Genomic DNA, 23869 nt, shown 5'->3' with positions numbered 1-23869 from the left:
TTGAATGAACAGTCCTGGAATTCTTTACAAAGATTTTCCCAGGTGCCTTCTGGTCGATCAAAAAGAGACTGTTACTAAAATGTTGTCTCGTTGTTGTTGGCTGTATTCAAAAAGGCTCCATTGGGTATCGTTTGAATTAGGTTCAGTTTCCATGTTGACTAGGGAGTTGATTAATTGGGGTGCTGTCAGCGAAGGATAATAGTAGATAAAAAAAACATGAGCTGGCGCATACACAGAAAAAAGTTTGTGTGGAGGTGCTTACCAACGGCGAATAAACTATAAACTATCAAAATAAAGAAGGTCGCACACTCCATGTAACAATCTACCAGCAATTTAATTTAATTCACTAACGTTTCGGCATCACTGTGCCTTCCTCAGGGTAATGTCATACATACTTGAACCAGGTTATATAGACACACAGTGCAATTAGTGTAACCAATGACAGTAGTGAGGGGTGTCATAATGACTAAGTTAATATATACTCAAAGGACCATTATTACATTATTAGCATGTTTTCTATCGGACAAACAACAAGAAGGTCTGATTTCATTATTACTGAAACAGGATCCAAGTGGTATATATAAAGATCCAGTCCATTTACAAAATCGGAGGCCTCTTCCACCTCAGTGTTGTGATGCAAAATTCTATCTAAATGTTTGGCGCATAGAATTAAAAAGGTATTGTAAGATACGATTCATCCTAATCAGACAGGTTTTTTACATGGATGATACATTGGAGATAATATAAGACAAGTACTGGAAACAATAGAATACTATGAAATATCGGGGACATCAAGCCTGGTTTTCATAGCTGATTTTGAAAAGGCTTTTGATAAAGTACGACTGGAGTTTATATATAAATGCCTAGAATATTTCAATTTTGGAGAATCTCTTATAAAATGGGTTAAAGTTATGTATAGTAACCCTAGGTGTAAAATAGTAAATAATGGCTACATCTCAGAAAGTTTTAAACTGCCAAGTGGAGAAAAAAAAGGTTGTCCACTATCGGCAAATCTATTTATTATTGCCACCGAAATGGAAGGCCAGACAAAATTAAAAGGGCCTATTTATATAACGAATATGAATTCGGAGGGCAGAAATGATTAAATACTAAAGCATAAGACCTCTCACTAAAGGCATCAGTCATACAAAAGTTATACTTAAATCCGAAATGGTTCTCTAGTAAATTAGAAAGAATGTCTCCCCCCATGTTGAAGAATAGCCTTTTTCCCTTTATCCAGAATACAACTGCTCACTTTAGGTTATTTGAAAACGAAATAATCTCCAAAATATCGTTATTTTTTAAATAAGCCTTAGAAAGTTGGTTGCAATTTCAGTTTAATCCAGCTGAAAAGACCGAACAAATATTGTGGTTATACTCAAATATAGTAACTGATAAAAAAAACGTTATTTTTCAATAAAATTTTTAAAAAAGGTATAATATTTGTAAATTACATTGTAAATAGGACTGGTGGAGTTATGTCACACATGCAGCTAACCCAGACATATGGAAATGTCTGCTCTACACAAAATTACAACCAACTAATTGCAGCATTACCACAAAAATGTAAGAGGCAAGTAGAAGGGAGAAAAATTAAGGAACATGTCTGTGGGCCCTGCATTAAAGACCATAAATGGTTAAATAAAATTGTGATAAATAAAAACATGTACCAATTTCAATTAAGGACCAAAAAATTGACAGCTGTGCGATATAAATTGCAAAATAGTTGGGAAGAGACTTTCGATGTACCTATTCCATGGCACATTGTTTATGAATTGACATGCAATTTCTATAGAAGCTATAAGAATAGAAAGGTTCAGGACTTTTTTCAAGCATCATAGCACAGTTGAAAAATATATGGCAAATAGAAATCTAAATGGATGGTGTTAAGAGATAGATGGGAGGGGTTGAATTGAGCTGAATGGTGGGACTAATAACAACAAGATAACCAATGTAAAACATACGGGGTCTGTAAAATGTATATAGGTTCAGAAATGTTGTGAAATAGCACAGTTGCAAATAAAAATCATTATGAATGGACATCAGAAATAGAGGAAGGACTAAAAACAAACAAAATATAACTATTGTAAAATAGATTATCTCTGTAAAATGTGTATAATATGTATACACTGAAGGTAGAAGCATAAGTGTTATTGTTAATTAGTTTACTCCAATTGGGGGAGGGTGGTAGGGATTTGGGGAATAATAAAGGTACAGTTGAAGTCGGAAGTTTACATACACCTTAGCCAAATACATTTAAACTCAGTTTTTCACAATTCCTGACATTTAATCCTAGTAAAAATTCTCTGTTTTAGGTCAGTTAGGATCACCAATTTTTTTTAAGAATGTGAGATGTCAGAATAAAAGTTCAGAGAATGATTTATTTCAGCTTTTATTTCTTTCATCACATTCCCAGTGGGTCAGAAGTTTACATTCACCCAATTAGTATTTGGAAGCATTTCCTTTAAATTGTTTACCTTCGGTCAAATGTTTCTGGTAGCTGTCCACAAGCTTTCCACAATAACTTGGGTGAATTTTGGCCCATTCCTCCTGACAGAGCTGATGTAACTGAGTCAGGTGTGTAGGCCTCATTGCTCGCACACGCTTTTTCAGTTCTGCCCACAAATTTTCTATAGGATTGAGGTCAGGGCTTTGTGATGGCCACTCCAATACCTTGATTTTGTTGTCCTTAAGCCATTTTGCCACAACTTTGGAAGTATGCTTGCGGTCATTGTTCATGTGGAAGACCCACTTGTGACCAATCTTTAACTTCCTGACTGATGTCTTGAGATGTTGCTTCAATATATCCACATCATTTTCCTGCCTCATGATGCCATCTATTTTGTGAAGTGCACCAGTCCCTCCTGCAGCAAATCACCCCCACAATATGATGCTGCATGCTTCTCCGTTGGGATGGTGTTCTTCGGCTTGCAAGCCTGCCCCTTTTTCCTCCAAACATTATGGCCAAACAGTTCTATTTTTGTTTCATCAGACCAGAGGACATTTCTCCAAAAAGTACGATCTTTGTCCGCATGTGCAGTTGCAAACCGTAGTCTGGCTTTTTTATGGCGGTTTTGGAGCAGTGGCTTCTTCCTTGCTGAGCGGCCTTTCAGGTTATGTTGATATGGGACTCGTTTTACCGTGGACATAGATACTTTCGTACCTGTTTCCTCAAGCATCTTTACAAGGTCCTTTGCTGTTGTTCTGGGATTGATTTGCACTTTTCGCACCAAAGTACGTTCATCTCTAGGAGACAGAACGAGTCTCCATCCTGAGCGGATGACAGCTGCATGGTCTCATGGTGTTTTTACTTGCGTACTATTGTTTGTACAGATGAACGTGGTACCTTCAGGTGTTTGGAAATTGCTCCCAAGGATGAACCAGAGTTGTCGAGGTCTACAATTTTATTTCTGAGGTCTTGGCTGATTTCTTTTGATTTTCCCATGATGTCAAGCAACGAGGCACTGAGTTTGAAGGTAGGCCTTGAAATACATCCTCAGGTACTCCTCCAGTTGACTCAGATGATGTCAATCTGCCTAGCAGATGCTTCTAAAGCCATGACATAATTTTCTGGAATTTTCCAAGCTGTTTAAAGGCACAGTCAACTTAGTGTATGTGAACTTCTGACCCACTGGAATTGTGATACAGTGAGTTATAAGTGAAATAATCTGTCTGTAAACAACTGTTGGAAAAATGACTTGTGTCATGCACCAGGTAGAGGTCCTAACCGACTTGCCAAAAACAAAAATAAATTTGTGTAGTGGTTGAAAAATGAGTTTTAATGACTCCAACCTAAGTGTATGTAATCTTCCGACTTCAACTGTATATTTAATAAACCTGTTAGGGCTAGGGGGCAGTATTGACACGGCTGGATAAAAAACATACCCGATTTAATCTGGTTACCACTCCTACCCAGTAACTAGAATATGCATATACTTATTACATATGGATAGAAAACACCCTAAATTTTCTAAAACTGTTTGAATGGTGTCTGTGAGTATAACAGAACTCAAATGGCAGGTCAAAACCTGAGAGATTCCTTTACAGGAAGTGGCCTGTCTGACCATTTCTTGAACCTCTTTTCCATCTCTATCATTTACTAAGGATCTCTGCTCTAACGTGACACTTCCCACGTCGTCCATAGGCGCTCAGAGCCCGGGAAAAAACAGAATGTCGTCATTCCAGCCCCAGGCTGAAACACATTATCGCCTTTCTCAAGTGGCCGATCAAGGGACACTGGGCTGATGCGCGTGACCCGACCGCCCCCGCCTTTGGGATTTTTTCCTCTGTTTGCCGAAAAGGAGATTCCCTGTCGGAATATTATCGCTTTTCTACGAGAAAAATGTCGTAAAAATTGATTTTAAACAGCGGTTGACATGCTTCGAAGTACGGTAATGGAATATACGCTATTCGGATATAACGATGGATTATTTTGGACCAAACCAACATTTGTTATTGAAGTAGCAGTCCTGGGTGTGCATTCTGACGAAGACAACAAAAGGTAATCAAACTTTTATAATAGTAAATATGATTATGGTGAGTGCTAAACTTGCCGGGTGTCTAAATAGCTAGCCCGTGATGCCTGGGCTATGTACTTAGAATATTGCAAAATGTGCTTTCACCAAAAAGCTATTTTAAAATCGGACATATCGAGTGCATAGAGGAGGTCTGTATCTATAATTCTTAAAATAATTGTTATGCTTTTTGTGAACGTTTATCGTGAGTAATTTAGTAAAATATTAGCGAATTCCCCGGAAGTTTGCGGGGGGTATGCTAGTTCTGAACGTCACATGCTAATGTAAAAAGCTGGTTTTTGATATAAATATGAACTTGATTGAACAAAACATGCATGTATTGTATAACATAATGTCCTAGGGTTGTCATCTGATGAAGATCATCAAAGGTGAGTGCTGCATTTAGCTGTCTTCTGGGTTTTGGTGACATTATATGCTGGCTTGAAAAATGGGTGTCTGATTATTTCTGGCTTGGTACTCTGCTGACATAATCTAATGTTTTGCTTTCGTTGTAAAGCCTTTTTGAAATCGGACAGTGTGGTTAGATTAACGAGAGTCTTGTCTTTAAATATTTATATCAAAAACCAGCTTTTTACATTAGCATGTGACGTTCAGAACTAGCATACCCCCCGCAAACATCCGGTGAAATTACTAAATTACTCACGATAAACGTTCACAAAAAACATAACAATTATTTTAAGAATTATAGATACAGAACTCCTCTATGCACTCGATATGTCCGATTTTAAAATAGCTTTTCGGTGAAAGCACATTTTGCAATATTCTCAGTAGATAGCCCAGCCATCACGGCTAGCCATTTAGACACCGACCAAGTTTAGCCCTGATCAAACTCCGATTTACTATTACAAAAGTTTCATTACCTTTGTTGTCTTCGTCAGAATGCACTCCCAGGACTGCTACTTCAATAACAAATGTTGGTTTGGTCCAAAATAATCCATAGTTATATCCGAATAGCGGCGTTTTGTTCGTGCGTTCCAGACACTATGCGAAATGGTAAATCAGGGTCGCGAGCATGGCGCAATTCGTGACAAAAGATTTCTAAATATTCCATTACCGTACTTCGAAGCATGTCAACCGCTGTTTAAAATCCATTTTTATGCCATTTTTCTCGTAAAAAAGCGATAATATTCTGACCGGGAATCTCCGTTTAGCTAAACAGAGGAAAGTAAACAAAGCTTTCGGTCGACGCGGGCACGAGCCTGAGTCTCACAGTACTGTAACCAGCCACTACCCAAGCCAGAGCCTGCAAAGCCACGATTCAGCATTTTGCCGCCTTCTGAGAGTCCATGTGAGCCGTAGAAAGTGTCACGTAAGAGCAGAGATCCCCTGTAATTGATAGAGATAATCAACAAGGCCAAGAAATGGTCAGACAGGGTACTTCCTGTACAGAATCTTCTCAGGTTTTGGCCTGCCAAATGAGTTCTGTTATACTCACAGACAGCATTCAAACAGTTTTAGAAACTTCGGAGTGTTTTCTATCCAAAGCTAATAATTATATGCATATTCTAGTTTCTGGGCAGGAGTACTAATCAGATTAAATCGGGTACGTTTTTTATCCGTCCATGAAAATACTGCCCCCTAGCCATAACAGGTTAACCAACTACTTCTCTGATAGAGTTCAATGTGTCAAATCGGAGGGCCTGTTGTCCGGGCCTCTGGTAGTCTCTATGGGGGTGCCACAGGGTTCAATTCTTGGGCCAACTCTTTTCCCTGTATACATCGATGATGTCGCTCTTGCTGCTGGTGAGTCTCTGATCCACCTCTACGCAGACGACACCATTCTGTATACTTCTGGCCCTTCTTTGGACACTGTGTTAACAACCCTCCAGACGAGCTTCAATGCCATACAACTCTCCTTCCGTGGCCTCCAACTGCTCTTAAATACAAGTAAAACTAAATGCATGAAATAATCTGTCTGTAAACAATTGTTGGAAAAACACAAGCGTCCCACTTAGCCCAGGGAAGTTAATATGCTTGCAGTCAACACCTAGTGATCTAACTGCCTACGTCAACACCTTCTACTCATGAGACCAAGCCCATGCATATACAGTTAAACAAACTTGCAGGAGAGAACAATAGTTCCAGTGTTTTCTAAGGGGTCAGCAGTAATTTTCCACTCCCCAAGTTGCTTTATAGTGGTATGTCTGACTTGTCTCTTCTCTCTTTCACTCCCCTGCAGGGTTCTGTGTCTATGAATCTCTTTTAGCCTTGAGGCGCTTTCTCACAGACACCCTGTTTTGACTGCAATAACTCACACATCTCTCAGACCGTTTCTTATAAGAGGCAGAGACTGGAAAAGAACTGTGGAACAATATTAAACCTTATAATGCATATATATATATATATTGCTAATCTGTAGTCCAGGACCCTATAAATGTAGTGGAGGAGGGGTCTTATTCCCCTTCCACTTCTATTAATACAACATAAGCGTAATCAATTATTATAATACATCAATCATTTGGTGCAGCCCCTATCATGAACCCAAGGTGACCCCATCAAACCCTAATGAAACCTCACTATAAATATGATTTTGTCCATAGCCATGTTATTGGATTTTATACTGCAACATAAATCCATACATTTGAAAACAACTGTTACAAACTGACAATGGATACACCTTTTCTCAGAAACAATAATCACAAACAATGAAGATTAATCCACCAACTCATCGATGAATATTATACTATAAGAAACTTTAGTATTGTTATATTATATTGTATTATGCATGGTTTTATGTTTCTTATACCTCACTGAGAGCAGAAACATAGTCATATGAAATATCTAAGGAGATGTGAAGGAGCTGTTGTTGTGCTGGGAATTATCACAGTTTTTCCCATTTGTGTTTTTACATCAGAAATTATTACTTATGGGTACCTTCGTGTGTGTAAAATATTACTGTTCTCAAATGTTTAATTGATCGACTTTAGATGTGTATGAATTTATTTTAGCAGAAGGCTATACACCCATTGTTTAGCTGGAATGAAATGTTCGTATCCTATATACAGTACAAGTCAACAGTTTGGACACTCCTACTCATTCAAGGTTTTTTCTTCATTTTTACTATTTTCTACATTGTAGAATAGTTACCAAAAAAGTGTTAAACCAATCAAAATGTATTTTAAATTTGAGATCTTCAAAGTATCCACACTTTGCCTTGATGACAGCTTTGCATTATCATAACCAGTATCATGAGGTCAAATAGCCCTTTCACAGCCTGGAGGTGTGTTTTGGGTCATTGTCCTGTTGAAAAACAAGTCCCACTAAGCGCAACCCAGATGGGATGGCGTATCGCTACAGAATGCTGTGGTAGCCATGCTGGTTAAGTGTGTCTTGAATTCTAAATAAATCACAGACACTGTCACCAGCAAAGCACCACCACACCATCACACCCCTTCCTCCATGCTTCATGGTGGGAACCACACATGCAGAGATCATCCGTTCACCTACTCTGCATCTCACAAAGACAAGGTGGTTGAAACCAAAAATCTCAAATTTGGACTCATCAGACCAAAGCACAGATTTCTACCGGTCTAATGTCCATTGCTTGTGTTTCTTGGCACAAGCAAGTCTCTTCTTATTATTGGTGTCCTTTAGTAGTGGTTTGTTTGAATTAATTTGACCATGAAGGCCTGATTCAGGCAGTCTCCTCTGAACAGTTGATGTTGAGATGTGTCTGTTACTTTATTGGGCTGCAATTTCTGAGGCTGGTGACTCTAATGAACTTGTTCTCTGCAGCAGAGGTAACTCTGGGTCTTCCTTTCCTGTGGGGGTCCTCATGAGAGCCAGTTTCATCATAGTGCTTGATGGTTTATGAAGTTCTTGAAATGTTCTGCATTGACTGACCTTCATGTCTTAAAGTAATGATGGACTGTCATTTTTCTTTGCTTATTTGAGCTGTTCTTGCCATAATATGGATTTGGTATTTTACCAAATAGAGCTATCTTGTGTATACAACCCTTACCTTGTCACAACACAACTGATTGCCTCAAACGCATTAAGAAGGAAAGAAATTCCACAAATAATACTTTTAACAAGGCGCACCTGTTAATTGAAATGCATTCCAGGTGACTACCTCATGAAGCTGGTTGATAGAATGCTTAGAGTGTGCAAAGCTGTCATCAAAGCAAAGGGTGGCTACTTTTGAAGAATCTCAAATATATATATATTTTTTGGCTACTACATGATTCCATATGTGTTATTTCATAGTTTTGATATCTTCACTATTATTCTACAATGTAGAAAATAGTAAAAAGAAAAACCCTTGAATGAGTAGGTCTGTCCAAACTTTTGACTGGAACTGTATTTGACTGTGATACGTGGTTGTCTCACCTAGCTATATTAAGATGAACGCACTTACTGTAAGTCACTCTGGATAAGAGCATCTGCTAAATTACTATAATGCCAAATGTAAAGATTTTACATTCAGATCTCATATTAATGTATTGAATCTTTTTTTAAAATTTGTACAGTTATTTTTTTAACAGTACAAATTTGGTACTACTTATTTTGCTAAGAGTGAGGAGGATATGTAGAATTTTGCAAAAAAAACATGATTATTTCACTCTCTGAAATGAAACCATCAACTGATTTTAAACAAATAAAAGTGTCATTGAACAACCCATGCCACAGTTAAATAGTAAAAAACACACTATTCTCATTCAAAATATTTTTTTAACAATTAAAGCTAATTTACCACATTTCTGAAAATGGATATATAGCGATTAGGAATTAAACTCTTCAAATATGCTTTTAGATACCAGATGAAAGTCATTAATGTAAACTAAAATCAGTGATGGACCAAGGTTAGTTCCTTGAGAACCCCCAAAATTAAATGATGATGTTCTGATTTAGAGATGTTAAGTGATGACTATAACAATGGAAGTGATAATAATAAGGATAATAATAATAATAATAATACTAATAATAGTAATATACTGTAAAGAAAGTTTTTCTTCAAACAATCTGAAAGTTTCCACATGTCACGCCTATTATCATTAGTAGAAACACAGTAGTAAATGTCATGATGAACTCTTCGCATGATGTGTCTGTGTTCCTCAGTCTAGTCAGTGTGTCTTTCATCCACTCTGCATTAAGAGTTGACAAAATTGACAAAATGTTGTATTTCATCTTGACCCGTTCATAACGCAGGTCAACCCAGATTATAACAGTCTTATCCTTTTTTTTACCAACTCTACTTGCAAAGGAGCCTAACACACCACCCCTCTGTATAAAAAGTGGACTGTCTGTCTCAGATTCAGTTGAAGTAGAGAAGAGCTGGCAACTGCCTCCAGTAAGTCTCTCGAGATTTGGGAGAAGGAATAGGTTTATGCTCAATAAAATATATTGAGAAAATATTATTTTAACAATATCCTTAACAGTCATACTGAGCTATACTATGTAGCATATGACTAATTATGTTTTATTCCATTAGATGTGTACTGTGGTGGTCTTGAACTCAGCCAGCCAAGTTTAGTGGTTGTAAAGCCTGGAGAGTCTCCAAGCATCACCTGTAAGGTCTCTGGGTATTCTGTTAGTGATAGCAGCATAAGCTTTGCCACAGGTTGGGTTCGAAAGCCTGAAAGGAAAGCAATGGAGTGGATTTCCAATATATGGGATAATGGAGATATCTACAAAATGATGCACTGACAAACAAGTTCAGCATTTCAAGAGATGCCTCCAGTAACTCTGTGTCTTTAAAAGGGCAGAGCCTGCAACCTGAAGACACAGCTGTGTATTACTGTGTTCGCTACCCTCCACAGTGATACAAACCAGCACCAGACCTGAACAAATACCCAGATACCCATGTGAGAATGATGCAAGCACAACATAATATAAATGTATCTCCACACCAGGATATCAACATATTAAGACAAATGCTCAGTCTCAAAAAGTGTCAAATTATAATTTAATAAGTTAACCTTACCAAAAGCATACATCATTAAAAGCTTTTCAGACCTTTAAACTCCAAGCAAAAATTGTGAACTTTTGTCCCCGTGTTGCTGATCTTCAACACATCATATTAAAGCCATTATATGCAGTCAACACATCATACTAAAGCCATTATAGTCAACACGTCTCATAAGTAAAATCTGAACTACAGAGAGAACAAAGGACAGGGAGGAGAAAGAATAAAGGAATAGTACAGAAGATCTCTCCCTGTCAGGATATTTGAACCTCTAGAGGGCGGTCTATGCAAAGTATCCCTCCCGTTTATCCCTTTATAATCAGACACTCAGCCCTGGCCTTCACATTATAGGCAGTGTGGATTGATTAGGTAGCAAGCACTGCATATAACCTGACTATCACTGAACAATGAGGACTGTCTGGAGTTTAGTACTCATGGTGGTGTTTGTAAAAAGTAAGTTACAATATTCTGTTCACTAGAATGAATGTTCCATCATTTTCAGTAATTTTTCAGAAGTCATTTGCTACAAATAGGTATATAGACATGTGTTAAGACATCACTGTTCATGTGTATGAATGTTTGCATTCTAAAGTTTTGAGTATTTTATTTCCACAGGTGTTCATGGTCAGACACTGACTGAGTCTGGACCAGTGGTTAAAAAACCTGGAGAATCCCACCAACTGACCTGTACAGGCTCTGGGTTCACTTTCAGTAGCTACTGGATAGCTTGGATCAGACAGGCTCCTGGGAAAGGACTAGAATTTATAGCAGCACATTATAACAGCATAAATATTGCCTACTCCCAGTCTGTTCAGGGTCGGTTCACCATCTCTAGAGATGACAGCAAGCAGCAGGTGTATCTCCAGATGAACAGCCTGAACACTGAAGACTCCGCTGTTTATTATTGTGCCAGAGACACAGTGACACAGGAGGCTGCAGCACTGTACAAAAACTGATCAACACTGATCCCAGAAAGAGAGGCAATGACGCACATCTGTTGTTCAGACACACTCTCTATGAGAGAGCAGAAGGACTCAAAAGCAGTGGAGAAAACACTGATATCAATATTATCCTCATAAAATAATCCACACACTTTATAACAGTGAAAAGCACATTATTTACATGAACCAAAAGTCAACTTCACAGAATTTAGTTCATATTAGCTATTACATTAGCTATTACATTACACAGAATTAAATTAATGTGATAAGCAAACAGAAATATTCTCAAACTAAAAACAGTAATAGACCAATTATATATCCCTGGGGAACTACACAATAGATTCCCAAGAGGGGATGAGCAGTAAAAGATACATATAATTCAATAATAATTGTATTGTCCCACATAGGCAAATATTCTTGTTTCTTAGCTCTTCCGCACTGTATAAAAGATCAAACATGTCTAGTGTGAACATCGCTTATGGAAAATCTGAAAAACAGATAGAATAATGAAAGACAGGGGAGGGAGGGAACCAAGGAATAGAGCAGAACATTTCTCTTCATCAGTATCTGTTAAAACCTCTAGAGGGCGGTCTATGCAAAGTCTCCCTCCCCTTTACCCCTTTATAATCAGACAATCAGCTCTGGAATGTTCATTATAGGCGGCTTGGACTTACATTACAACAAGTCCTGCACTAGCCTGACTATCACTGAACAATGAGCACTGTCTGGAGTTTATTAGTCATGGTGGTGTTCATACACAGTAGGTAAAACATTACAGTGAGCCCGGCACTAACTAATACTGAGCAATGGAACTAATGAACCTCTGGAGTTGAGTTGTCATGGTGGTGTTCATACACAGTAGGTAAAACATTACAGTGAGCCCGGCACTAACTAATACTGAGCAATGGAACTGATGAACCTCTACAAGTTCTGTACTAACTAATACTGAACAATTGAGTTCATGACTGTCTGGAGTCTAGTTCTCATGGTGATGTCCATACACAGTAAGTTAAACACTACATGGTGACTGAAGAATGTCTGAGTATCATGGTTAAACTCAATATTAGTGTAAATGCCACATCTTTCTCCTTCTCAGGTGAAAAGACCTGGAGACACTGTTAAATTCTCATGCAAAACATCTGGGCTTACAATGACAGACTATTATATAGACTGGAGTGGATTGGTATAATTATGGTTCAAACTCTGCTACCTACTCAGAATCCCTAAAAGGATAGTTCACCCTGACTGATGACGTCTCCATAAACACACAGTTCTTAGAGGCCATTATTCTGAAAGCAGAGGACTCTGATGTTTATTATTGTGCTGGACAGACACAGTGACTGGAGCTGGTGAAGCAGCTGTACAAAACCCTCATCTCCAGTCTCTGTTAACATCAATCCCATGGCCCCACCAACACTATAGGATGGAGTAGACACATCATACTGTAAATTATAACCAAATATTTTTCAAAAATCACTTGAAAAGCATAAAAAATACCTGACAACCTGTCAACATAACAGTATAAATATCCTCATGAAACTTTAACAGAACACTTTATAGCCATTCATTGTCAGTTGACAATGGAAAATAAGCCTAAAAGAGTTTTAATATATGCAGTCAATCTGTCAAATTAATTATCAAGCAGCTAAAACCATTAATTTGTCTTTCAATTTGGGGAACTTATTTGCGTGAAACCAGATTTCAAATTTCAGCAAACAGAAATAAGTTAAGTGCACAAGTATAGTGGAATGCCTTTCTTGCAAGCTCCAAACCTAACAATGCAGTAATCAATATCAATGTAGCACAAAAAATAACATAAGGTAGAACAAAAACACACAAGAAATAAAAAGAACATGAGAAAGTAAGAAGCTACTGTATATACAGTCAGTTCCAAGACCATATTTACAATGTGCAGGGATACTCTAGCCATTCTGTTAGCTATTTAGCAATCTTATGGCTTGGGGATAGAAGCTGTTCAGGAGCCTGTTAGTGTCAGACTTGATGCATCTTTACTGCTTGCCAAGCGGAAGCAGAGATAACAACATATAGTCCCGGTGGCTGGAGCATTTAACAATTTATTTTCCGGGCCTTCTTTTCACAGAGGTTCTGGATGGCAGGGGGCTCGGCCCCAGTGAGGTACTGGGCTGTCCGCACCACCCACTTAAGCACCATTCGATCAAGGGCGGTGCTGTTGCCATACCAAAAAGTGATGCAGCCAATCAAGATGTTCTCATATAGAACTGTGATGATCATTCATGTAAAAGAGTAATGGAACAAGTATAGAACAAGTTTATTGGATTAGATAGATTCTGTCATCCTGTGTTGGGGTGGTGGTGTGATATCAGAAACAGCAAGCATAACGAGTAACAACTAGTTACAGCAGGACGGCAGCAAGAGACACCAGTGCATGGGAGCGGATGACATCCGACATTGAGGAAGCATATGTAGAGCTGGTCAACTTAAAACTTCTTCAGGATCGGTGGGTCCCCTGCGGGACGTTGAGCTAACGTAGGCTAATGCAATTAGCATGAGGTTGTAAGTAACAAGAACATTTCCAAGGACATAGACATATCTGATATTTGCAGAAAGCTTAAATTCTTCTTAATCTAACTGCACTGTCCAATTTACAGTAGCTATTAAAGTGAAATAATACCATGCTGTTGTTTGAGGAGAGTGCACAGTTTTGAACATGAAAAGTTATTAATAAACAAATTAGGGACAATTGGGCAGTCTTGATACAACATTTTATACAGAAAAGCAATGGTTCATTGGATCAGTCTAAAACTTTTCACAAACACTGCCTCCATCTAGTGGTCAAAATCTAAATTGCAGCTGGGCTGGAATAATACATTATGGCCTTTGTCTTGCATTTCGAAGATGATGGTACAAAAAAGTACAATAGAACGGTTGGTTTTTTCTTTGTCTTATCTTTAACCAGATCTAATGTGTTATTTTGTCCTACATTCCTTTCACATTTCCAAAAACGTCAAAGTGTTTCCTTTCAAATGGTACCAAGAATATGCATATCCTTGCTTCAGGGCCTGAGCTACAGGCAGTTAGATTTGAGTATGTCATTTTAGGCGAAAATTGAAAAAAAGAGGTGGACCCTTAAAGCGGCCTATTTAGGTGCAGGGTTTTTGTACAGGCAGTGAATGGAGACATATCATTGTGATGCTTTTGACTACTGGGGTAAAGGGACACAAGTCACCATCTCAACAGGTCAGCAAACTTACATTTATTATTTCCATCAAATGTTTAATTTCCCCATTCTATTTTGTGTGTAGAAACAACATTTTTTGTCTTTTGCATTTTTCAGAATGTCATTGAATAGACCTGTTCATAGTCCACTAAAGAAATGGTTTACCTCAATTTGCTTATTTCCTTTGAAGTAAAATAGTTTACTTTCAAGGAAAATAGCCTAAATTTCTAGGCTCTGCTGTTGTAGAATAATGCAGACGTTTGTTTCCTAAAGAAAACCATTCGTTACTCAGAAAGAAATTACAGTCTAAGATAAAATGATCCATGTTGTGGAAATATGTTGTTGACCAAGTGTGACTATGTTAGAATGTAATATCTATTTAGATTTTTTTTTACAAACCAAATGACTTTGGTTCAGTGATGAAGTTATCATGATTAGTTGAAACAGATTGTTGTAAAGAGGGGTAGTTTTTGTATTGCTTGGCATATGCCCTTGTCACACTGTGTATGGATACTTTGACTATTGGGGGAAAGGAACAATGATCACAGTATCGTCAGGTAAGCCATTGCAGCTATGTTTTTTTTTCATGCAATCGAATTGTTGTAGTTTGTAGATAAATTATTGTTTTATGGGGAAAAGTAGACATTATTACTTGGTGTGCTACACTTGTTAGTGTAGCACACCTAGGTAAAGCAGTATATTGTTTGTTCATCTGTCCACATAAGTCTTTCACTTTTTGCGATTGATGTTTAATTAGTTGATTACGTAGGCTTTGCTTTAGGTCAAAAATTACCATGTGAAAATGAAAATGTAGGCTATTCATATGGGAGTCAAACACATAAACCCATTAAAGGGTATAATAAGAGTCCATCTTAGCCTATATTGAATTGAGTGTTAATTGGCATCACCATAATCCATAAAATAATTTAATTAAACGGTTTTATTAGAGGAACAGCATGTTTTATTTTACAGTTCAGTTTTCACTGTTAAATGTGTCTACAATTGAATGTGTTAATGTGTATTTAATTGTGCCTTCCTGTATTATGCCTTTTCTAAAATGTTTATTCTAGTCTTCTGAGCCAGTGACTATGTTCGTCTTCTTATCTTTTATTATTTCTTATTGTTGTTGCATTGTTGAGAAGGAACCTGTAAGTAAGCCTTTTGTTAGATGGTGTATACCATGTGTATCCTGTACATATGACTAATATACTAGAAACTTAGTGGTAGATATACCTCAAATAATACAAGACAACCAACCACATGGAATAAATTGTGCCTTATAGTGCCAGTTTAAATGAACAAATAGTTCTTAGGTTATAACTGTGTAATGACCTTTTTACCATGGGAATTCCTGGTAGTTACCTGATCTTTTCTGTAAATTCAAATAAAGTGTTACCTTTCTTTCTTTATTGAAGCAACCACAGCCCCCTCTTCTCTACTCCCTCTTATGAACTGTGGAACCCCTACTAACAACGTCTACAGCATCGGTTGTATCACTACCGGCTTTTCGCCTTCCTCACCTTCAAATAGACAGACACCAGAGGGAGTCCGCTGACGGACTTTGTCCAGTACCCGTTGTTTCAGAGCGGGGGAGCCTACATAGGAGTCAGTCAGGTCCGTGTGGCTAATGTCTGGGAAAACTCAAAGTCTTTCAGGTGTTCTGTGGAACATCCTGGAGGTGGAAAGACAGCAGTCATCAATAAACCAGGTAAGATGTGGTCATCATATTGTATTTTTCTATAGATTGTATTTTAATGTTTGTGGTGTAAACTTTTTCTTTTTATAAAACCTGATTATAAGGGTTTTACCCTGGATGTCTTTGAAAATATCAGAATTATTTCAATAAGAAGTTAAACTAACATGCGGACATTTGTACCTCCTGCTACTCACTCTCAAAGCCTCCAACTGTGTCTTTGCAGTCGGTGCCCATTGACACAACCCAGTACCTGATGTGCATGATTGAAGATTTTGCCTCCGAGAAAGTCACTGTCACCTGGAAGAAGAATGACACAGAGGTGGAGGGCCTGACCCCAACTGTAGGCCAACAGCCATCAGGCCTCTTCTCAACCAGCAGTCTGCTGAAGGTCACCAACACTGACTGGAACAACAAGGTCAAGTACAGCTGTTTGGTGCAGCACCAGGGACAAACCACCATCAAGACAATCTACAAAACAGGTCTGTACATAGGAGTAGACTGTACTACAATTTGATGTCATGCTCACATACAGTATGTCTATTATTTTGTCTATTTCCTCATCAGTAACATATCCTGCTTTCACACTGCTGCTCTCCCCTTTCAGAACCACTGACAGTGACTCTGAACCCACCGAGTGTGAAAGAGGTGTTCTTGGACAACCAAGCAGTGCTGGAATGTGTCATCACTGGTACAGACCAGGACATAGTGTCTGGTACCAATATCACCTGGCAGGTCAATGAATAGGCCAAGACTGATGGCATCGATCTGAAAGATATTGAATCAAAGGGCAACCTGAACAGCATGGTCAGTACTCTGACCATAGGCCAGAAGGACTGGACCAATGTGATCAAAGTCCAGTGTTCTGCCATGAAGAGTGGTGAAGACACACCGGTCATTCAGCACCTCAGCTTCACCAAAGGAAGTAGGTCACTGAGATGTCTCAATCTGCTTGTGATACATGGTCACATACTCCAGGTTCTGGAGAGGGAGGCACAGGATGTGCAGACATTTGCTCCAGCCCAGCGCTAACACACCTGAGTCAGCAAATCAACTAATCATTAACTTATCATCTCCTTTGCTTAGTTGAATCAGGTGTTTTAGTGCTGGACTAGAACAGAAACCTGCACACCCCTGTGTTGCTCCAGAACCAGGGTTAAGGACCACTAGGTTCATTTTAAACTGATATTCACATACTGGTGTTCACATGTACCTCCATGTACATGAGTGTAACGTTTCTCCTTCAAATCAATCCTCTTGCAGGTGAAGCCCCTTCAGTGTCCGTCCACCTTCTACCGGAGGAAGACACCAAGAAGGAGGGGGAAGTGACTCTGGTGTGCCTGGTGGTCTGCCCATCTCTATGTGACGTCTACATCATGTGGCAGGTGGACAGCGGTCAGTACCAGGAGGGGGTCACCAGCCCTCCTCAGAAAACCCAAAAAGGCGACTACTCCGTCACCAGTGTCTTCACCACCACCAAGAAGGAGTGGGAGACAAATGTGCTTTTCACATGCGCCGTCAAGCACGCAGGCTCGGACAACAACACCGCACTTAAGGGGAGGGATGTGTCGAAGTCCATGGGTAAATCATGTGAGGACAACTGATATTAATCTGTGTGGGTTGTGTCGTTGTGTCTCCTTATTACCTCCTCTGTGGGTCAAAATAGCCAATTACTATGCATGTCCCCTGTTGTCCTCTATTCATTGTTGTCCTTGAGTTGAAGTTAACATGTTAGTGTTGTCATTGTTGAGTTAAAGTTAACATGTTATTGTTGTCATTGTTGAGTTAAAGTTAACATGTTATTGTTGTCATTGTTGAGTTAAAGTTAACATGTTAGTGTTGTCATTATTTTGTTGACTGTAGACATGTATATTGTCTAATGTGTCTAATGTCCAGTCTACTGTTATGTAAGATGTCAGTCCTATTGTGTTGTCATCTGTCATTGTTCAATGTGTTTTCCTAATGTGGGGGCTGGCTAATAAACAATACCGCATATGAGATCACATGGTTTGGTGTTTGTATATCAATTACTTCAAGTCTTAGAAAAATATACTGGTCTATTGTATATATAAAAACAGAATGAAGACAATTGTTTGTCATGAAAAGACAACATCACTGAATAGCCTACATAGTAGTACTATGCTTCCAGTAAGGTGGTCATGGATGTACTATTTAGTGTAAAGGTGTAGCTTGATGTAATGTGAGTGGGTGTGCATGGTAATATTAGGCCAAGATATAAGTCTGCAGTTTCATTTGTTCTTTGTGTGTTGATGTGTGTGTCTGTGTGTGTCCATATCATTTGAACTCATGTAGCTGTATTTGTTAGAATATGATAAAGGTTAAAATGCAGACCGGCAGATTTAATACGAGAATTTTAATCTATATCTGGTGAACAGTTTAGAAATTACAGCACATTTTGTACATACTATAGTCCCAAAATTTGAGGGGACCAAAAGTATATGGACAAATCCACTTATTATACAGTATGTGTGTTAAAGTAGTCAAAAGTTTAGTATTTGGTCCCAAATTCCGAGCACACAATAATTACATTAAGCTTGTGACTACAAATTTGTTCAATGCTTTTGTTGTTTGTTTTGGTTGTGTTTCAGATAGTTTTGTTTCCAATGAAATACATTGTAAATAATGTACTGTGTCATTTTGGAGTCACTTTTATTGAAAATAAGAACAGAATACATTTCTAAACCCATTTACATTAATGTGGACGCTACTATGATTACGGACAGTCCTGAATGAATCGTGAAAAATTATGAGTGAGTTACAGAGGCAGAAATATTATACCCCCCAAATAATTCAAACCTCCCCCTGTTATTTTAATGGTGAAAGGTTAGCATATCATTGCATGTCTTGGGGGTATGAAATTTGGGCTACTTCACACACAATGTGTTTTTCCACAGTTTCCAATAGGTTTGAATTATCTTCTGTGTCATAAAAGTCATTAATTTAATTCAAACATAGGTCAGTTTTAGAAGTTGTTATTTGGTAACTTAGATCAGTGGTTCCCAACCGACGTGCCGCGGCACACTGGTGTGCCTGGGAACTTGTCCTAATCTTAATAATTTTTTGGGATACTCAAAAAATGAATGCACATGTCATTTTGACTTGAGAGCACTAGTGGCAGTCAGATAATACATTAAATGGAACATGGTTACATCTGTAATGTTGTTTCAAGTCCAGTGCGCTCAGACTGTTGTCATATTTGTATAATTTGAGGGGCATGCAACAAGGGGCAAAGTCCTTTGCATCATTTTACTTTGTCTGTGAAAACCGTTTAAGCACAGGAAAGTATGATTAGGTTTAGCCCGATTGTTTAATTTCCATGCATTGAATAACACATTCATAAATAACACATTCATAAAATGTGTCTGTCCTATATCTAGGAGATGCACTAAATGACCAAATGTATGTGGACACCTGCTCGACAAACATCTCATTCCAAAATCATGTGGAGTTGGTCTCCCCGTTGCTGCTATAACAGCCTCCACTCTTCTGGGAAGGCTTTCCACTAGATGTTGGAACATTAATCCAGTGACTTGCTTCCATTCAGCCACAAGAGCAATAGGTCAATAGGTCAAGGCTCTGTGCAGGCCAGTCAAGTTCTTCCACACTGATCTTGACAAACCATTTCTTTATTGACCTCATTTTGTGCAATGGGACATTGTCATGCTGAAACAGGAAAGGCTCTTCCCCAAACTGTTGCTACAAAGTTGGAAGCACAGAATCGTCTAGAATGTCATTGCACAGTATGCTGTAGCATTAAGATTTCCCTTCACTTGAATTAAGGGGCCTAGCCCGAACCATGAAAAATAGCCCCAGACCATTATTCCTCCTACACCAAACTTTACAGTTGACACTATGCATTCGGGCAGGTAGCGTTCTCCTGGCAACCGCCAAACCCAGATTCGTCCATCGGACTGCCAGATGGTGAAGCATCACTCCAGAGGACGCGTTTCCAATGCTCCAGAGTCCAATGGCAGTGAGCTTTACACCACTCCAGCCAACAGTTGGCATTGTGCATTATGATCTTAGGCTTGCGTGTGGCTGCTCTGCCATAGAAACCCATTTCATGAAGCTCCCGACAAATAGTTATTGTTCTGGCGTTGCTTCCAGAGGCAGTTTGGAACTCGGTAGTGAGTGTTGCAACCGAGGAAAGATGATTGTTTAATGCGCTATGCTCTTCAGCACTCGATGGTCCCGTTCTGTGAGCTTGTGTTGCCTACCACTTCAGGGCTGAGCCGTTGTTGCTCTTAGACGTATCCACTTCACAATAACCGGGGCAGCTCTAGCCGGCCAGAAATTTGACGAACTGACTTGTTGGAAAGGTGGCATCCTATGACGGTGCAACAGTGAAAATCCCTGAGATCTTCACTAAGGCCATATTGCTGCCAATGTTTGTGTATGGAGATTGCATGGCTGTGTGCTAGATTTTATACACTTGTCAGCAATAGGTCTGGCTGTAATAGCCAAATCCACTAATTTGAAGGGTGTCCACATACTTTTTTACATAAGGTGTATAAGAAGGTGTATTACATTTAATCCTTTCTTTTTGTTGCCATAACAATACTTCTGGTTGGGAACCATTGACTTAGATACAGGTCACTTACTATGTGTGTAAATGCTACTGGAGACTAACAGGCTGCCAGGCATCAGAGCTGCTGTCCACAGCAACACTTGCATTCAGCGCATGAGGCTACTTCTGCTAACAACTACAGGGAGCTTGAGGATAGCAGCTCTTGTAAACCAGCTAAACATTATCATCTAGTGGAAATCTGAAGTCACACCATGAAGGAAGTATTTTTTACTGTAATAAGATACTGGCCCTCATCTCTGCTACATATAATAGAGTAAGTATTATTCAGAGAGAATGATGTTGAATAGTGCTGGAGGTCAAACCAAATCAAAGTTTATTGGTCGTGTATATGATTTGCAGGTGTTATTGCAACTTTGATTTGATCTCCAGTGCTCTTCAACATCATTATTTTTGAATATGGAATGTAATGATGGAAAAGATGGGAAAGGTCTATCCTATGCAGCATTTTGTAATAAATGGTAAGACAATTTCAGTGATAGGTGTAGAACCTACAGGAGATAAGTTGAATAGCCCAGTGCCAGCTGTGGCCAACCTCCAGAGGGCAAGCTATGCAAACTTACTTCCCTTCCCCTTCTGCAGCATGTTGCCAACTCATCATTCAACTCATACAATAGTTACTAGAGTTATATGATATTTCAGAAACCAGAATGATTTTGAACAGCTGTGCGTTTGTTATTTTCACACTAGCATGGATAATTGAGTATGAAGCCAGGACATTTTCACCAGATAAGTTACATCTGTTGAAATAATAATTTATTGAATGACCTTCATAATGTTTGCAGGAGTTTGCTGTGATGAGATGGATCAGTTAGCCTTCTCGGGTGAAACTGTTAAATTGTCCTGTAAAATCTCTGGGTTTGACATGACAAGCTAAAACATGAACTGGATAAGGCAGAAACCAGGCAAAGCTCTGTAATTGATTGGGAGAGTTAAATCTAGTTCAACAGATGCACCAGATTACTCAGAATCCCTGAAAGGCCAGATCACCCTGACTGAGGACGTCTCCACAAGAACACAGTTCAAAGGGCCAATTTAGAATCTGACTTTCTGGGCCTGAGAACACAGTTCAAAGGGCCTACACAACTAAAAGGGCCAATTTATATGACGAATATCAATTCGGAGGGCAGAAATGATTAAATATTAAAGCATTCGACCTCTCACTAAAGGCATCAGTCATACAAAAGTTATACTTAAATCCAAACTGGTTGTCTAGTAAATTGGTAGGAATGTCTCATCCTATGTTCAAAAATTGTATTTTTCGAAGAAATTTTTAAAAAAGGTATAATTTTAGTGAATGATATCATAAATAGTACTGGTGGAGTTATGTCACACATGCAGCTAACACAGACATATGGAAATGTCTGCTCTACCCAAAATTACAACCAACTAATTGCAGCACTTCCACAAAAATGGAAGAGGCAAGTAGAAGGGGAAAAAAGTAAGGAACTTGTATGTCGGCCTCGGTATTAAAGAACATAAATGGTTAAAGAAAAGTATGATAAATAAAAACATATACCAATTTCATTTAAGGACCAAAAAATGGATAGCTGTGCCATACAAATTGCAAAATAGTTGGGAAGAGGTTTTCGATGTACCCATTCCATGGCACATGGTTTATGAATTAATACGCAAAGCAACGCCGGATTCAAAACTTCCAATTTTTCAATTGAAATTACTATGCAAAATTCTTGCCACCAAGAGAATGTTATATATATGGGGGATACAATCTTCCCAGCTCTGCAGATTTTGCTGTAAGGAGGCAGAGTCATTAGATCATTTATTTTGGTATTGTCCATAAGTAGCTCGTTTTTGGTCACAGGTCCAAGAATAGCTGAAGTATTGCAACATTTGCCTAGAACTAACGCTGCAGATAGCAATACTGGGTGATTTGAAAAGCCATAGTCAATCAATCAATAATTTAATACTTATTTCAGCAAAAATGATTCTTTTTAATTTACAATCTGTAGAAGCTATGAGAATAGAAAGGTTCAGTACTTTTGTGAAGCATCACGGCACAGTTGAAAAATATATGGCAAATAGAAATCTAAAATGGATGGTGTTGAGAGATAGATGGGAGGGGTTGAATGGAGCTGAGGGGATGGACTAATAACAAGATAACCAATGTAAAACATATGGGGTCTGTAAAATGTATATAGGTTCAAAAATGTTGTGAAATAGCACAGTTACAAATATAAATCAAACTGGATGGACATCAGAAATAGAGGAAGGACTAAAAACAAACAAAATATAACTATTGTAAAATAGATTGTGTCTGTAAAATGTGTATAAGATGTATAAACTGGAGGTAGAAGCCTAAGTATTATTGTTTATTAGTCTACTCCAATTGGGGGAAGGGTGGTAGGGTTTGTGCGGAATAATAAAGGTATATGCCAAAAAGGTTTTTATGTCTATATAGGTACAGTGGGGGAAAAAAAGTATTTGATCCCCTGCTGATTTTGTACGTTTGCCTACAAAGAAATGATCAGTCTATCATTTTAATGGTAGGTTTATTTGAACAGTGAGAGACAGAATAACAACAAAAAAATCCAGAAAAACGCATGTCAAAAATGTTATAAAAGGATTTGCATTTTAATTAGGGAAATAAGTATTTGACCTCTCTGCAAAACATGACTTAGTACTTGGTGGCAAAACCCTAGTTGGCAATCACAGAGGTCAGACTTTTCTTGTAGTTGGCCACCAGGTTTGCACACATCTCAGGATAATTTTTTTGTCCCACTCCTCTTTGCAGATCTTCTCCAAGTCATTAAGGTTTCGAGGCTGACGTTTGGCAACTCGAACCTTCAGCTCCCTCCACAGATTTTCTATGGGATTAAGGTCTGGAGACTGGCTAGGCCACTCCAGGACCTTAATGTGCTTCTTCTTAAGCCACTCCTTTGTTGCCTTGGCCATGTGTTTGGGTCATTGTCATGCTGGAATGCCCATCCACGAACCATTTTCAATGCCCTGGCTGAGGGAAGGAGGTTCTC

General features: G+C 38.6%; 1 pseudogene across 1 annotated transcript in view; it reads left to right on the top strand.

The window, feature by feature from the left end:
• Positions 1–17976, top strand: part of LOC123732624 (immunoglobulin gamma-1 heavy chain-like) — a 54501-nt pseudogene extending 36525 nt beyond the window's left edge. Inside the window, exons 3-9 of the transcript XR_014392625.1 lie at positions 11134–11360; positions 12478–12498; positions 14540–14600; positions 15996–16288; positions 16471–16755; positions 16881–17198; positions 17537–17976. The product of XR_014392625.1 is annotated as an immunoglobulin gamma-1 heavy chain-like (transcript). The remainder of the gene's footprint in view (positions 1–11133; positions 11361–12477; positions 12499–14539; positions 14601–15995; positions 16289–16470; positions 16756–16880; positions 17199–17536) is intronic.
• The last annotated feature ends 5893 nt before the right edge of the window (positions 17977–23869 follow it).

This window comes from Salmo salar, chromosome 06 (assembly GCF_965601325.2).
Source record: "Salmo salar chromosome 06, fSalSal1, whole genome shotgun sequence".
Taxonomy (NCBI): domain Eukaryota; kingdom Metazoa; phylum Chordata; class Actinopteri; order Salmoniformes; family Salmonidae; genus Salmo; species Salmo salar.
Note: the sequence above shows the minus strand (reverse complement) of the source record. Positions and strands in the feature narration are given on the sequence as shown.